Here is a 17,349-nt window from a genome sequence, read left to right on the forward strand (position 1 = left end):
GAATACCAAAACTACAGTGTTAAGATAATGATGACTAAGGAGGCAAAATACAAGCTGGTACTAAATGAAATGAAAGCATTCTGTCTGTGAAAAGTATTCTGTCTAAAAAGAGCAATAAATATGTTCACAAAATGATAGACACTAAAAATAACCTTTCTAAGCAAGAAATGTATATTCCGTGAAGGGCATAATCAACCAGACAAGAATTACAATACATCTGAGCGCCACAGGATAGATAAGATATATATTCTCGCTAGTAAATCTCTGGTAGGCGTACACAGTCTACGTGAGGGGAATTGCAACTGTGCATTCTTTAAAACCAGTCAGCAATGTGAACAGGCATATAATGGATTGTTCCCTTATCATCAAACACTCGAAACTAAGCAGGTTCCATAATACACACAGGGAAGTAATACATAAGTGTTCCTATTGAAGATAAAACTGGTGTGTTAAATATCTTTAACATAGTATTTATCACATGTGGAAGTGGCGAAACTCAGAAGAAACTATCAGCTGCAGCACAGACCCATCATGGAGTACCTACACTTCAAATTGCAAATCTCTGCAACTTTCACCCTGACTGAACCATCATCTACCATCCGTATGGACCACGAGCTAGCTTCACTGACAACATTGCAGATTTTGTCGCCCCTCTTACCATCAACTGCCTGCATCCCACTAGGAGGCCTCAACTTTCACATGGAAAACCGGAACAACCCTAGTCAATTGCACTCCTCAAAAGCCTAGTAACCCTCTGACTGACACAAAACGTCAGACCCCTGCTCTTTCCCCCCACATCTGCAACATCGGCGCCTCCCCAAACAGCGAGGTACTCACCTCATCCTGAACACCTCCATCACCACCGCAACATTCCCGGTGGCCTGGAACCATGCAGAGGTCAACGCACTACTAAAGAAACTTTCTGCAGACCCTGCCCAGATAGCTAATTACTGCCTGATCTCTCTATTACCCCACCCAGCCAAGGTCATGATAAAAGCCTACAACCTTGGCATACACCAACACCTAGACACCCCACAATCAGCCTTCAGACCCAATAACCGCACAGAGACTGCCGTTAATGCAGCAACCAACATCAGGAGGACCTGAGTAGAAACAGAAGCCCTCAGTCTAGTGAACCTCTCAGTGGCCTTAAACATGGTCTCCCACTTCACCCTGATCAGAAGACAACATGAAACAGGTATCCATGGACCCGTCTTCAACTGGATCTACTCCTTCCTCACAGGAAGAACACCAAAAGTCAGTATGCCACCCTACACATAGTAATCCAAGAATCTAATCTCCAGAGTCCCCCAAGGATCATCTATCAACAAGACCTAGTTTAACATCTACATGGCCCCACTGGCCAACCTTAAGAGTTACCACAACCTCAAAATGCTTTCCTACGCAGATGACACACAGCTGAAGCTCTCCCTGATGGACAAGACTCCTGTTACAAAAACCAACTCCTCTACCTCCATGACCCCGGTCACCACACAGATGAGATTCAACCGCCTAAAGGTCAACTCAGACAAGACCGAAGTGGTGATCTTCGCAAGGAAAACCTAGGCCTGGAATTCTTCCTGCTGGCTGGCATACCTCATCTCCACACCAACCCCCACTGCCCAGACCAGAAACTGAGGAATCTTCCTAGATGACAAGCTTGACAAGACAACCCAGGTAAATATGGCGAACACATCAAGGGGAGCATGGAGTGTCTCCTTACACTATTGACTTTATTGACTGTTTTTACCAAGGTTGCCTGACTTGACTGTCTCAGAGTCTTTTTCGCCTCACACAGGGGTGTGATACAAGCCTCAACATTCTGCAGTTGCAAAGTTTGTATTTTGAGATTCTCAAATTCTGCAACTACAAAATTGGCTAGTACATCAGGCTTATTGTTCGATAAAGTTTGCAGACAGAATCATGTGCAACTTGTCACAAAATGACAGTTTCTTACGAAACAAGAATTGTCAATGCCAATAGGTTTTATATAATGGCGGCATACAAACTTAGAACAGTCACACACACATTGATATAGATTTTTAAACTAACATCTTGCTTGTTGTATATCGGAGAGGAGGCTCTTTGGCAGACACATAGGGTCCCTGCATGGTAAGGCTTCACCACTCAGCCGTCCGACATTTCCATGACGGGGTGTCCAGTTTGTTACCAGGACAGCTCCTACATTCTCTCCCGACAGGTAATGGGGTTGGATTGTCCCCTGGGGCGATTCTTGGCTTCACACCTACATACACTCTAGGTACAATCAGAGTACAGTTTGCATAGTAGGAGTACCCCTGATAACTGCCCTTCATAAGCCTGCATATATACACTGTTTTAGCACCGTGGTAGAACTATATCTACTATTTACTCTTTTGGTTCTTGTAATCACTTTCATCTGCTTCTGTCTATTGATTATCACAGCACATGTATTCCAAACAGGAGTTACGTTGGTTCAATAAATATATTGAAAATGTCTTCCTGTGTATTCAGTATATTTCACAAGTTAGAATGAGGTCAGGGTTGTCATGTTCAGTGGTAGCCAGAAACCATTCGCCCCCTGGTAAGGTTAGGGGGGCTTACGGTGGCACTGTGAGCTAGCTGGTCTATAGGCCAACATATCCTGCGGGGATGCCCAGAATCAGTCTAGGCACCTCACCCAAAGTTTATGTTGTCCAACAAACGTGCAAGTCCTAAGGATTAGTAGGAACTACATGATAAAAAGGATGGAAGGCTTGGACTTGCGACCTGCTGATCTCTACAAATAGCATCTGAAATCATTTAATTCTCTTAAGTGCCCTTTTCCAAAATGAAACAAACATGCAAATGTGCATATAGGTTAATGTTCTTCTAAACTCCTCTCAAAGCATTAGGTGTGACAGAGTGAAGAAAGAAGATGCCAATAGAGGGAACAAAGAAGGAGTCTTAGGAATGCAATCATCTTTCCATAAACAGACTAGTAGTGCCTAGCTTTCCTTGAATATCAAGTCGCCAAAAAGGAGTCGCAAGAAATAAATAGGATACATTAAAAGGAAGGATAGAGTAGTAGAGTGAAGGTATTTGGACAAAATATCAGATTAGAACAATTGTGATACAAAAATTTCGTGATGCAAAAATATGGTTGTCAATAATATTGATTTTTCAGGAAAATAATGTTGTTTTTAATAACACCGTTGTTGTTAATATCATTTTCAACAATATAGTTGTAAAAAAAATGCATTTTTTGTGTCGTGACGTAACGGGCAGAGGAGCTGACTACGGAGCGAGGGGTTCACGGTTTGATCGCTGGCGGCAACTCAGCTCAGTACCATATGACTCTGGGCAATAGTTCACGTAATCTCCCCGACGGCCCTGATGTAGCCGAAAGGCACATTTTACCATCAGGAACAAATTTCAACATCTACCACTCCCTTCCGCTACATGATTTTTACACATGTTACCTATATTCATCATATTTTAAGATCCTCTCTCCGGATGGAACTTTAAGAGTTGATAGGGATTGGCAAAAGATAGACAGATTCCTAACTTATGAGGAACTAAACAAGAAAGTAATTCAAACACTAAATTCAAATAACATTATTAATGACAGACTTTGGTTACTTATCAATATGCTTTTATCTAATTTTAAAATAATTATGAATGCTCAACGAGTACAATACAGCTTGAATCATAGATCATCATACAAGAGAACCCTCAGTACAATAATTGATAATACATCCCACAACGAGCCATGAGTAAATGGATTTGTGAAGAGACAAAAGAACATTTGCAAATAAAATAAATGCAAATTCAAAATGTCATACCAACCAAGGAATAATTATAGCACAAATTGCTAATAGTCTCAAAAGCCACTATCTGGCCAGAAGAGTAAGCTGGGCACCCTCACGAAGGTATGAGGAGCAAAGTTAAAGAGTCAGGATCAGCAGAACAACAGCCAGCCAGTTAAGTAAGGGAAAACAGCTACAGGGCCCTCTCCTCTCGAAATAAGAAGCACACAAACCAAAATTTCAAACACTAGCAATAATACACTAAAGATCCAGTCCCCCATGTATCAAAAACTCCACAATTCTGATTGGGCTAGGGCAGGGGGTGTCTGATCACTCAACTTTCAGTGCACCTTACTCTGAACAGTTCTTTTGTCTTTAGGAAACGTCGCCATCGTCCTTCAGCAGAGGAAACTCCAATAAATTCTTCCGCAGCTTGCACATAGCACTCTGTAACATTTTATCAAACACGATTGTCCTCAGGAACATTTTCTCCAGTCGGCAAGGAAATTCCATTAATAACATTCATTACTTCCTCCGCACAACCATGGCCATCTTCAGGAACTCTCGAAGGATTTGCAGGGGTATAGGGTGGGAAGTTAATGAATAATTAGTAATTAAATTATTAATGAATGTTTAATTGATTTTTTATTATGTTAATTGTGCTCCATTTATTTATTTTTGCTATATGTTAAGTGTGGTAAGTTAAATAAGTGATAAATAAACTACATTATTATTAATTTATATATATATATATATATATATATATATATATATATATGTTTTATGGGTAATTAATACATTTCATATTAAGAGTTTTTAGATTTGTTATAAATGAATAGCGTTATGTTTCATACATGTTATGTGTTTGAATTAAGGTACTTTCCCCACTGTTCCATAGACTGGAGTGGGAATACTAATTGTTACCCCTTCAAAGTGAGAATAGTAAAGTTTACCTCTCTGAAATCCAATGCTTTCCCTTCTGTTGCACAGATTGGAGAAGGAATAGTAAATGTTACCTCTCCGGAATCCAAACCCTCCCTGATGTTGCATAGACTGGAGTGGGAATAGTAAATTTAACTGCTCTGAAGTCCAACCCTTTCCCTACTGTTGCCCAAACTGGAGAGTGGATAGTAAATATTACTACTTTGGAGTCCAAAGATTTCTGTACTGTTGTACAGACTGGAGAACCCTTTCCTTACTACTGCAGAGACTAGAAAAGGAATAGTAAATTGAATACCTCCGAAGTCTAAGCCTTTCCTTACTGTTGCACACACTGGAGTGGGAATAGTAAATGTTTTACCTCCCTGGAGTACAACACTTTCCCTACTGTTGCACAGACTGAAGTGGGAGTAGTATATCTATTATTCCCAGAGTTTAATACTTTTTAAAACATTGTTTAAATTGATGTTATATTATTATTTATTTATTTAATTTTAATATTAGTTGTGTGTGTGTGTATATATATATATATATATATATATATGTACATATATATATGTACATTTTTTGTATAATGTTTTAAAAATATTTTTTGTAAATGTATTTATTTAATTTGGTAATTCAAATAATATTTTGCATTTGATTTGTTAATATTTGTTAAATATATATTTATATATACACCTATATGTATGTGTATACATATATATATTTATATATACACCTATATGTATGTGTATACATATATATATATATATATATATATACATATATATATATATATATATATATATATATATATATATATATATATATGTATATTACCTACTGGCGATAGCCAGTAGGTATATATAGTTAGGACCTAGCTACCATAGGAAATCCGCAACATTCTATTGGGAATAACTTTGGCGCCGGTTGAGGAATTTGCGTGTAATTTTCAAAAATGTTGGCCAGCTCCGCTGCGCTCCTTCCCTGAAAGTTTCGGGGGGATTCGTGAAGTGGGGGCTGAGAAAAAAGGGGGGTCCCAAAACGTGTTTTCCCCATGTTAATTTCCATAGGACGTTCTGACAAGGCTACAGCCCGAACCGCTGAATGGAATTACACCAAACTTGGCAAAATTGTAGGGACTGGTACGCAGAAGTGCCTTTGCTATATTTGGTGAAAATTGATCCAGTGGTTTTTATGAAAATTAACTTTAAAAACACATATATATCTGGGTGGAGCCTAACCACACATCTCATCATGAGATCTGATTTGCTGTCAGCACTTCACCCAAGAAGTGTTGGCAGCCATCTTGGGACCAATATACATGATAGCACCTCATTAAAAACATTGTAGTTAATAGAGGGTTTTAGGACTTTATTTACATTATAAATCATTTGTTAATGGTACCATACTCATTTTAGGAATTGTGGTGTGTTCTAAGGTGATTTTACCATGTGAAAAAGCCTTCTGCTGGGATATCATGAATCATGTTTGAAAGAAAACTATTATCTCATGCTTTTCCCACAGTGGTTTGGAAGGGGATCTATAAGCTAAACTGAAAGTATATTTACTGTAAATTCACATTATCTTTCTCAGTCATGTGAGCATGAAGTCTGACATTCTCAGTAAAACATGTACGTCCAACAAGGACAGAGACTGTCAGTTGATTCCTTTGTGTTCTACTGCAGCCTCCTAGAGTGTTCTAAAGAACAACTAGAGCGCTAACAGTCCTACTTATTACAAAGGTATGGCACACCTGAAGCCATCTTGATTGGAATAAAGTGGTAACTCTTAAAACATTTATTTAAAAAGGAACAAAATGAGGGGGTATATTTTGCCATAGCAAGTATGATTAGTGCTGCAGAAAGAAAAATGAGGGCACATTTTGAGTGACTTCCCAAATCCTCTTCTATTTCATTAAAAAATTCTGACATGCAGTCTCCCAAGATGGCCACCAGAGACAAAAGAGCCCAAATGTAGCCCAAATATCACCCAGATGTAGCCCAAGTATAGCCCAATGACAGAATGTCCCAGAGTGTTCTAAAGAACAACTAGAGCGCTAACAGTCTTAATTATGACAAAAGTATGGCACACCAGAAGCCATCTTGATTGGAATGAAGTGGTAAGTCTGAAAACGTTTAATTTAAAAAGGAACAAAATGAGGGGGTTCATTTTGCCATAGAAAGTATGATTAGCAGCAGACTTCCCTGGTGAGCAGTAGCTTTACTACAGTGATCTAATGAGCAACTAGAGTGCTAACATTCAGAATTTATGGCAAATGTGTGACACATCTGAATGCCTTCTTGATGGAACCAACGTAAACAAGCATTGAAAATGCAATAGATCTCGCCCTCGTTTAAGTTAAAGCTATTCTGTTTGTAATGAGGTGGCTTTTTAGCTTTGCTTTTATTAGTGTTTTTAAAACTTTCATGTAAATAACATGCATATGTATGCATATATGTATATGTATGCATGCATTTATATTTGTATTTATATAGATATGCAGATTATATATGTTTATATATGTATGTATATATATATATACACACATACATAAATGCATATGCATATATATGCATATATATATGTGTATATGTGTGCGTGTAGAGAGAGGTAGAGAGGTAGAGGTGTAGAGGTAGAGGTGTAGAGGTAGAGAGGTAGAGGTAGAGATGTAGCGAGAAGAGAGTGAGTAATAGAGTAGAGAGTGAGTAGTAGAGAGTAGTAGAGAGCAGTAGAGAGAGTAGCAGAGAGAGAGTAGTAGAGTGAATAGTAGAGTGAGTAGTAGAGAGTAGTAGAGAGTGAGTAGTAGAGAGTAGCAGAGAGTAAGTAGTAGAGTGAGTAGTAGAGAGCAGGAGAAAGAGAGTAGTAGAGAGTAGTAAAGAGTGAGTAGTAGAGAGTAGTAGAGAGTGAGTAGCAGAGAGAGAGAATAGTAGAGAGTAGTAGAGAGAGAGTAGTAGAGAGTGAGTAGTAGAGAGTAGTAGAGAGTGAGTAGTAGAGAGTGAGTAGTAGAGAGTAGTAGAGAGAGAGTAGTAGAGAGTGAGTAGTAGAGAGTAGTAGAGAGTGAGAAGTAGAGAGTGAGTAGTAGAGAGTAGTAGATAGTGAGTAGTAAAGAGTGAGTAGTAGAGAGAAAGTAGTAGAGAGTGAGTAGTAGAGAGTAGAGAGTAGTAGAGAGTGAGTAGTAGAGAGTAGTAGATAGTGAGTAGTAGGGAGTGAGTAGTAGAGAGAGAGTAGTAGAGTAGTAGAGAATGAGTAGTAGAGAGTGAGTATTAGAGAGTAGTGGAGTAGTAGAGAGTAAGTAGTAGAGAGTAGTGGAGAATATTCCAAAGTTTGGCACAGCACCACTTGCACAATAAGTCCAATCAAATCATATCACTTAGAGCCCTTATTGAAGCGCTGAATCTTGGTGTATATTCAAATGCTTTTATTTTCCTTAAGTTTATGTACCACAGCCAGCTGACGCGTTTCGTTCTGTACAACAGAACTTCTTCAGGGCGTTCTTATTTCCTTCAAGTTATGTTGGTATCCTGTTGTCATATAACTAGATATTTCTTCCAAATGTTAGATGAGACGTAAGTACATTCTTATTCAAAGTGTCTAGGTATCAATTTTACCCACACAATTCGGGCAGACTTGAGTAATTTATAGCATCCTCAAAGTCAGTCTTTCAAAAATTCCAAAGTACAGGACATGATAATCCAAATCCAAATGTTTCTCAAGAAAAGTCATTTTCAATCGTTCGGAATTTCGGCGTTTGGGCAGATATGACCCAGGGACCCCCAGTATGCAAGGGGAATTAGTCCCCCCTCTGCAAACGTGCCAGTGGCCTGCGTTGCAGAGAGGTGTAAAAAGAGGCATAGCCTCATTACACCTCTGTGCAATGCAGCACTCATACGCATACTGGAGGTTCCAGGTGGGCTAGTTGACCCCCAGGGACCGCCAGTATGCAAGGGGAATTAGTTCCCCCTCTTCAAACATGCACGGGGGCTGCGTTGCAGAGAGGTGTAAAAAAGGGTGTGGCCTCATTACACATCTCTGCAATGCAGCCCCCTGGCGCATACTGGAGGCTCCTGGTGGGCTAGTTGGCCCCCAGGAACCCCCAGTATGCAAGGGGAATTAGTTCCCCCTCTGAAAACGCACCAGGGGGCTGCGTTGCAGAGAAGTGTAACAAGGGGCATAGCCTCATTACACCTCTGCAATGCAGCCCCCTGGCGCATACTGGAGGTTCAAGGTGGGCTAGTTGGCCCCCAGGGGCCCCCAGTATGCAAGGGGAATTAGTTCCCCCTCTTCAAAATGCACGGGGGCTGCGTTGCAGAGAGGTGTAAAAAGGGGCGTGGTTTCATTACACCTCTCTGCAATGCAGTCCCCTGGCACATACTGGAGATTCCTGGTGGGCTTTTCGGTCTTATGTAGTTAGGAATTAGCATTAAAAAAAACCTTTGAAATTCACAGAAAAAAACATAGGTTTCAGGCCTTATATAATTAGGAATTCGCATTTAAAAAACCTTGCAAATTCACTGAAAAAACCATAGGTTTTAGCCCTTATATAGTTAGGAATTAGCATTTAAAAAACCTTTGAAATTCACTGAAAAAACCATAGGTTTCAGGCCTTATATAGTTAGGAATTAGCATTTAAAAAACCTTTCAAATTCACTCAAAAAACTATAAGTTTTAGGGGTGTTATAGTTAGCTGGACATTTCACTCATACAAAACCATTGAAATTGCTCCTATATAGTTAGTTGTACTAACTATATTTCGCGCACCCGCAATCCACTGCTGATGATGTCACATATTACATCATTCATGACATGGTCAGTGACATCACTGATGACATCTCAAATGACATCACTGATGACATCACTGATGACATCATCCATGTGACAATCACATACACCTTTTCATACACTAGTAAAATCTTTCATCACTCTTTGTAAAATAAAGAGTATCATATTTGAATCCATTGTTACAGCAATACAAGTATCTAAAAACCCACTCAGTAATTTTAGATGTATACACACATTTAATCACTTACCTGTAGATTCACTCATACATGCTGTCAATGAACAATAGAACACTATCAAAAATACTTATACACCTAAATCGACATTACACACCAGCACACATCTATTCACATATGAAGTCATCCTACTCACTTATGCAAACAATGGATCATACTTACATATTTACTTAGCTACACACTTATACAAACAGAACTTCATCTCTTCATTTAAATAGTAAGTCATACTTAGTGAATTATAAAATCATTATTACAAGTATAAAGTTATCCATACAGTCACTCACACAATCATTGAGTCTTATGTATACTTATTAATATACAACAACTGACACATACACTGCCTTTTATTTTTCTAGTTTGTTGGACATGTACCATTGAGAAATATATTTGCTCATCACCACACCCATAAAGATATTCACTCACCCAAACAACTGTTAGAACATGTAATTTTAACTTCATATATCTAGTGAATCAACTATTCACACATCTTTGGGCAGTCACACACCCCCCACCGAACCACACACACATTCACTCTCCCATACAAATACTCAGTTAACTAATCAATAACTAATACAGACTTTCACATAGCTAGTAACCAACTGGAGAACCAGTTTACACAACAACTGACAAAGTGATACAGATATTCAAACAGTTTAGTCACTATCCACTATATTTAGTGAGACACTATAAATTGGTCAAGTAAACAGTCAATTACACTGCTACTAAATCCTCCATCCAAATATTTATTTTTATATATCCACTCATTCTTAAATGCAAATTGCTATATATATAATGCATATTTAAATAACGAAGCAAACCACATTCACTGGATGATGTCATCAGTGATGTCATTTGAGATGTCATCAGTAATGTCACTGACCATGTCATGAATGATGTAATATGTGACATCATTAGCAGTGGATTGCGGGTGCGCGAAATATAGTTAGTACAACTAACTATATAGGAGCAATTTCAATGGTTTTGTATGAGTGAAATGTCCAGCTAACTATAACACCCCTAAAACTTATAGTTTTTTGAGTGAATTTTAAAGGTTTTTTAAATGCTAATTCCTAACTATATAGGGCCTGAAACCTATGGTTTTTTCAGTGATATATATATATTTATATATACACACACACATACACACACATATATTCATCGAATTGTGTCCCCTCTTGAAGACGCACTCAGCAACAGATTATTAAACTGAATACTTTATTTAGGCAAACCAGCATTGACATCCAGATTATTGAAATGTCCTAATGCGTTTTGGAGCTGCCTCACTCCTTGTTCACAGGCTGTTAATGCACTTTGCAGATTAGCAAGGAAACTAGTCTGTTGGTTGAATTAAATGCCCTCCAGTGGGCCTCTCAGGTGAGTTCAATTACAGGTGCAGTCTGGGACCTGTAGTTTCCTTTCTGCAATTCCTGCCCTTCAGTGGGTTCTATGCCCTGACATACTTTTTGTATTTTTGTATAACCCTTTAGTGGGCCTTCACATGAAATATGCCAGTTCAATTTCAAGACTCTGCTGCTCCACTTTGATAATAAAGACAGTACTTGACCTCTGCACCTATGTATATATGCTTTTTTTATGTTAGTAAATAAAAAAATGATTATAATGTAAAATATTTTTTTAACAATAGGTATATTATATATACACATACACACATAAATATTGATATTTGTATGTTTATATAACTATATATTTTATATATAATATTAAATGTGTTAAATGTACATTATATTAATGTTATATATTAATATTTGAACCAAGATTTTTCTTTCGAGATTTTTGTACGTATCTTTATAAATATATGGAAACAATATTTTTATAATTGTTTTTTTGACACAATATTCCTGTATCACAATATTGTTGTGAGCGATAATATGTCAGTGATCCAGAGTAAAGAGGTATAAATTCAGTTGGGGGCAAACACTTTGAGGAATGAAGCCTGATAGAGAATTCGAAAATATGGTAGACTATTAGAGAGATATCTAGGCATGCCAAGGAGAACCAGGTATCTATGGGCCAGATATATATACGACCATTTCATTTTGCGAGTATCTATTTGCGTTGTTTTGCAACTCACAATCAGAGTCTCACAAATTGGAATGTATGAATGTGTCTCAGACACATTAGCGATTCACAATGGGGTCACAATTGACCAGTCTCATCAATACTCATGAGGCAGGTCTCAATTTACAGCCCATTGGGAATAGGCAATAACATGGGTATGGTAGCCTGCTGGGGACAGCAGACCATTATGTCTGTGTTTGCTGTTAAATAAAGCAACTTTTCTTTTAAATGCAGCCTGTTTTCTTTAAAGAAAAACGGGATCTATTTCAAAAAGGAAAATTAAGCATTTCTGGTTTATTTTTTAAGGGTAGGCAGTGCTCTCTGGGACCCCTGTCTGCTCTTAAAAAACATTCTCGCTAACATTGACAAAGGAAAAGGGGTCCCCTGGGGACTCTTTCCCGTTTGTGACTGGCTTACCACCTATTTGAAGTAGATGGTATGCGATTGTTTTGCGACCGCATTCCGGTCACAACATTATTTTACATCTCCCTGAGGATGGCTCTTAGAAAGAGACACCCTTGACAAGCCCCTTTCTAATAGTGATTCGCAAACCCTATTTTGCGAGTCGGGAATAGGTTACCAACTCACAAAATAGGGTGTACATAGAAAAATGCATTTTATCGGCGAGCCGTTTGCAAACGGTAAAATGTGTTGTACATCTGGTCCCAAGTATACAAACCAACACACAGAAGCAAACACATAGATGTACCTACAATTCCATATAACTCTGATGCAATCAGTGTTGCTGGAACAATGTTCAGTGTGAGGCTGCTGGCTAGACATTCTATCTCACTAAAACCAACTATTTGTTACCAGGTTAAAAGAGACAAGTACATTTTGCAGGAGAGTGGTGGACATAAAACAATGGGATACCCTAGACCCTTCAGCATATAGCTTCAAAACACAATTTCAGTTTATAGCAGGAAGGTCTTTTTTAAATGTAGACCTTAAAAGGACTCTTTTAAAACATTGTCTGCCAAGCTGGTACCCTACACACACAGCACAAATCCACAAAGAATTCTGTTCCATTACCTAGTGATCTATTTTATTTATTTCTTTTCTTTTCTTTTCTTGTATAGCGCAGGAATTCGACCCCCGGAGGGGTATCTCCGCGCTTGTGCCAAAAGCTATGTTGCTTGTCAAACGCAAGTAAGATGTACTATAGTTATACAGATGGGAAAAGATGGGTTTTAAGAGACTTTTTAAAAGTTTGGAAGTTGGTGTCCTGTCTCAGGGTAAAGGGGAGTGAATTCCACATTATGGGACCCTTGTAAGACAGAGCTCGACCTCCCTGTCTTACTTTCTTCACGCGGGGTATCCAAAGAAGTATTTGGTTGCTGGAACGTAAAGCACGTTCAGGCCGGTAAGGGATACATTTTTCTGTTAAGTATTTTGGTCCAGAGCCAGAAAGACATTTAAATATAGTTCAACAAACCTTAAACTTAATACGTTGTCGCACTGGTAACCAATGAAGTGTGTCAAGGAGGGGACGGGAGGGAGATCTGGCTGGGGCATTAAGGACCAGTCTTGCCGCGATGTTCTGGACCACTTGTAACCTACTGAGTTGTTCCTCATTGGCAGAGATGTAAAGGCCATTGCAGTAGTCTAGTCTACTTATTACAAGGGTCTGAACAAGGGTCTTTCTGTGTGAATCAGGCAGGAATGGAAAAATACGTCTTAGAAGTTCGATGGTATGGAAACAGGATCCAGTCACCTGACTGACATGTTCTCTTAGCTGCAAGGCCTGGTCAAAACGTACTCCAAGGTTCTTTGCTATCTGCTTCGGACAAGGAACCGGCCCCAGGTCTAGGGGCCACCAATCTGGTGACCATAAGAGAGGTGCCTCCCCAAACAACATGACCTCAGTTTTGCCTACATTACATTGGATCAAAAAACCACCACTGGGTCTGGGCCCCCAACAGTAAGGCTAAGCCACGATAGATACATTACATTGGAGGCAATTAGAGGCCATCCAATCCGACATCGCTCTCATCCCTTCAACGAAGGAGTTTCTAATTGAAGGTGTAAGGGTTTGAAAAGGGAACAAAAGCTGGGTGTCGTCGGCGTACGACACCGGGGTGAACCCATATGCTCCCACAATGTCTGCCAGGGGGGCCACATACACATTGAAAAGTGTAGGGCTTAGGCATGAGCCTTGTGGCACCCCCTTGATAAACTTATCATGGAGCGCAGTGCAGTAGCCAAAAATGGTGCGCTGCATGAGAAAAAGATCAGGAGAGCACCATATCTTCAGAGATATGGCACTCTCCTTCCCTCCTTCGAGTGCCGACATGCAATCAGGCAGCCATGCACCTCACTCACACCTTTGCACCACAGTGAACGGGTATCTGCGTGAGTTTAGCATAGGTTTTGTACTAGAAGAATACCATTCCAGTACAATATGCTAAGTTTAGACTAACTTTAAAACTTTTCCCACTTTGTATAGGTGCTGTACAGTGCACACACATGCAAAGTCGGAAAAAGGAGAAATAAAAGCATTTCTCATTGATAGCACCTATTTATAATGTGTATTTTTTTTACTCAAAACCATGTCTATTTTTTTTAAATTTTTTTTTAGAAGCTAGGGTTTTGCGTCAAAAACCATAGGTGGTTGCGTGGGAATGCCCATGCACCACCCATGGAAAGTCTCCTTGGCCCCTAGCAGGTCCCCCTTTCCCTGGCTCTCTGCTCTGGGGCCTGGGGGGCAAACATCCCTGCACCATGTGGCAGGCACCACATGGTGCCAGCCACATAGTGCAGGGATGTTTAAATGTGTACACTTTGTATTGCGGCCTGTATTGCAGCCTGCAGCACACACCGTAATGCGCGCACAGGGACCGCAGACTTCTAGTCGGGTGGTCCTGCTTCCACCACGGTCGAACCAGCATTGTAATCAGGCCCTCTGTTCCAGATAACACCCCCAGACTCCTTGAATGCTAAGATCTTAATAAGACTTATACACACACTAAAAGATCTCTCAGGATAACATCCAAAACATGCAGAGATCTCTGCCAATGATAACAAGCATTGATTTCCTTCTGTGCTTTGATAATTCATAGGCGCATTCAAAGCTGTATTCTTGAATAAGTCAATCATGACCTCATAGCAAACGGATCTAATACTTCCCATTTCCAGATAGTGAAGCATATGCAACACCAAAACATTTAACAAATCCATCAGAAACTGTTGAAATCTTGGACGATCAAGATGAGAAAGTGTGTGTATCATCAGGAAAAGTTGTTTAACTGTATCATTGTACAATGAAAATAATACTCACTAGGAATACTGTGCATCCTTTCATAACATTCCTCATAGTTGTGCTGTGTGATGGTACAATGTTTTTCAGAATACTGTGCTATGCAGAAATGAGCATTAGAACATCAGAGTCAGACTGTTCCCAAATAATTGTATTCTATATAAAAGGACTGCAGAACATGCAGTAGAAGTTTTTAATGAGGCAGGGTTGTCGAGTGGCTGCATTTTAAGACACACCAAGTCGGCATATACCTGCATTTTAAGACCCGCTAGATCATCCTTTTGAACGGTAAGTAAGTTGAGTAATATCAAGGATTTTCTGTTATCCATCAAGGCTATTTTGAAACACCTTTTGTTATTTTTAAAAACAAGCAGACTCTACAGAGGTTTCACCATGAATGTAAAATGTTCTATAGTCCCTCTTTCATTCAAGCAATGATTTTAGTCTTTAGAAGCCTAAAAATTCAAAAATCTCTGATGTTCATAATACAGTCACATCAGACACACACAACGTTATCTGCGGAGTTCCGCAAGAATCCTCTCTCAACATGACCCTTGTCAACGCATACATAATCCCTCTACCCAGCATCCTCCACTCTCACTATATCAACATCCTCTCTTATGCCGAGTACACTCAACTTATTCTCTCCCTCATGGACATGATGCCCAGTAAGAGGATCAAGTTAATTGTCTGCATGACTGACATTGCCCACTGGATGAAGACCAACCATCTGAAGCTGGATACCAATAAGACTGACATCATGATGTTAGGAAGAGCATTTCACTGTGGTACTCCACCTGGCTAGGACCAACACCCACTCTTACCACTCATGCCAAGGACCTTGGGATCATCATCGACAGCAAACTCAACATGACTGCCAAAGTCAACGCCTTCACTGCCTCATGATTCTATATCCTGGAGATGCTGAGGAAGATTTTCAAATGGATCCCAATCAGTACCCTGAAAACCGTCACGCATACATTTGTCTCAAGAAAGCTGGACAATGGGAACACCCTCTATGCCAGGATCAAGAAATCCCTCATCAAAAGGCTGCAGACTATTCAGAACTCGATGACTAGAATCACTTTCAATTTCCCACACCAGATTTACAGCAATCTGAAGGAGCTCCACTAGCTGCCTACATACAAATTAGAACATTTTAAACTCCTCACCCCCACCTTCAAGGCATTAAACTGGCCCAGAATGCCTCAACAATCGCATCTGCTTTCACAAATGTTCCAGACACCGCTGCTCTTCCGGACTCCTACCTGCACACATCCTACGCAAATGGAAAACTAGATCTGGCAGTCGAGTCTTCTCCTACATCACTCCTAAGGCATGGAACAACCTGTTGGTACTCATAAGAGCCTCCTCCTCCTCTCTTCTTGAATCCTGCAGGAAACCTGAAGACCTGACTTTTCAAGCAGTTTCACTACGTCTTAAGTTTGGCTAGTCTCACACCTGCTCAGCATCAGGATACCCACCGAGGTGATAATGTGTTCTACAAATCTGCATAACTTAACATAACATAACTTAACAACATAACAAAGCTTTCTTCTTGATAAGCTCACAAAGCTGCACTTGATAACGTCAATGTTCACAAATAGCTTTTCTTTTGATAGTAAACAGATTCACTCAGAGCTTACATCAGTGATATTATCAACACTAACCCAGTCATCTCGTCTTGATAAAACTCAGGGTTGCCCTGAGCACTGCTCTTGCTAACGCTCAGTTTTGCTCATTGGAACCTACCTCATTCTGAGTTCTACTCTTGATAACTTGGAGAATCTGTCAGAGTACTGGCTAGCCAAAATACATACAGATTGCTGCTCTACTCCTGAAAACCCTCAGGTGCATTCATTCAGAGTAGTGTTCTTTATAATATCCAGAAAAGAGCAGGGTAGGATTCCATGTTATTACGGACACAGTTTCTAGTCCTGACCTTTTGGTGGTCAATCTACAGCATTCTAGGCCATGTTGTCTTCCACTAAACTATTTAGACTGACACACACAATAGCAATGATTTGTAGGTGAAGAGTTCAGTACTTAAACAAAGTGTAATTGTCATCCTAGCGTCAGGGCCAACTCAACGCACAGCAGATATTCAAATCCTATTCTGTGATGTTTTCAGATGAATTTATTTAGACCCAATCCAGTAGCTGCCGGCAAGGATTGGGGGTGGCAGGACGGAGGGAGAGGGGCAGGGTTGGGGGAGCAAGGGGAGTGTAAATGAAGAAGAAAAAAAAGAACCCCCTCGCCACTCTTCTCCTGCATCGTCCGGCAGTCGTCTCTCCCGACCGGTGTTCCAGGA

The sequence above is a fragment of the Lissotriton helveticus genome, chromosome 8 (assembly GCF_964261635.1).
Source record: "Lissotriton helveticus chromosome 8, aLisHel1.1, whole genome shotgun sequence".
Lineage (NCBI taxonomy): Eukaryota > Metazoa > Chordata > Amphibia > Caudata > Salamandridae > Lissotriton > Lissotriton helveticus.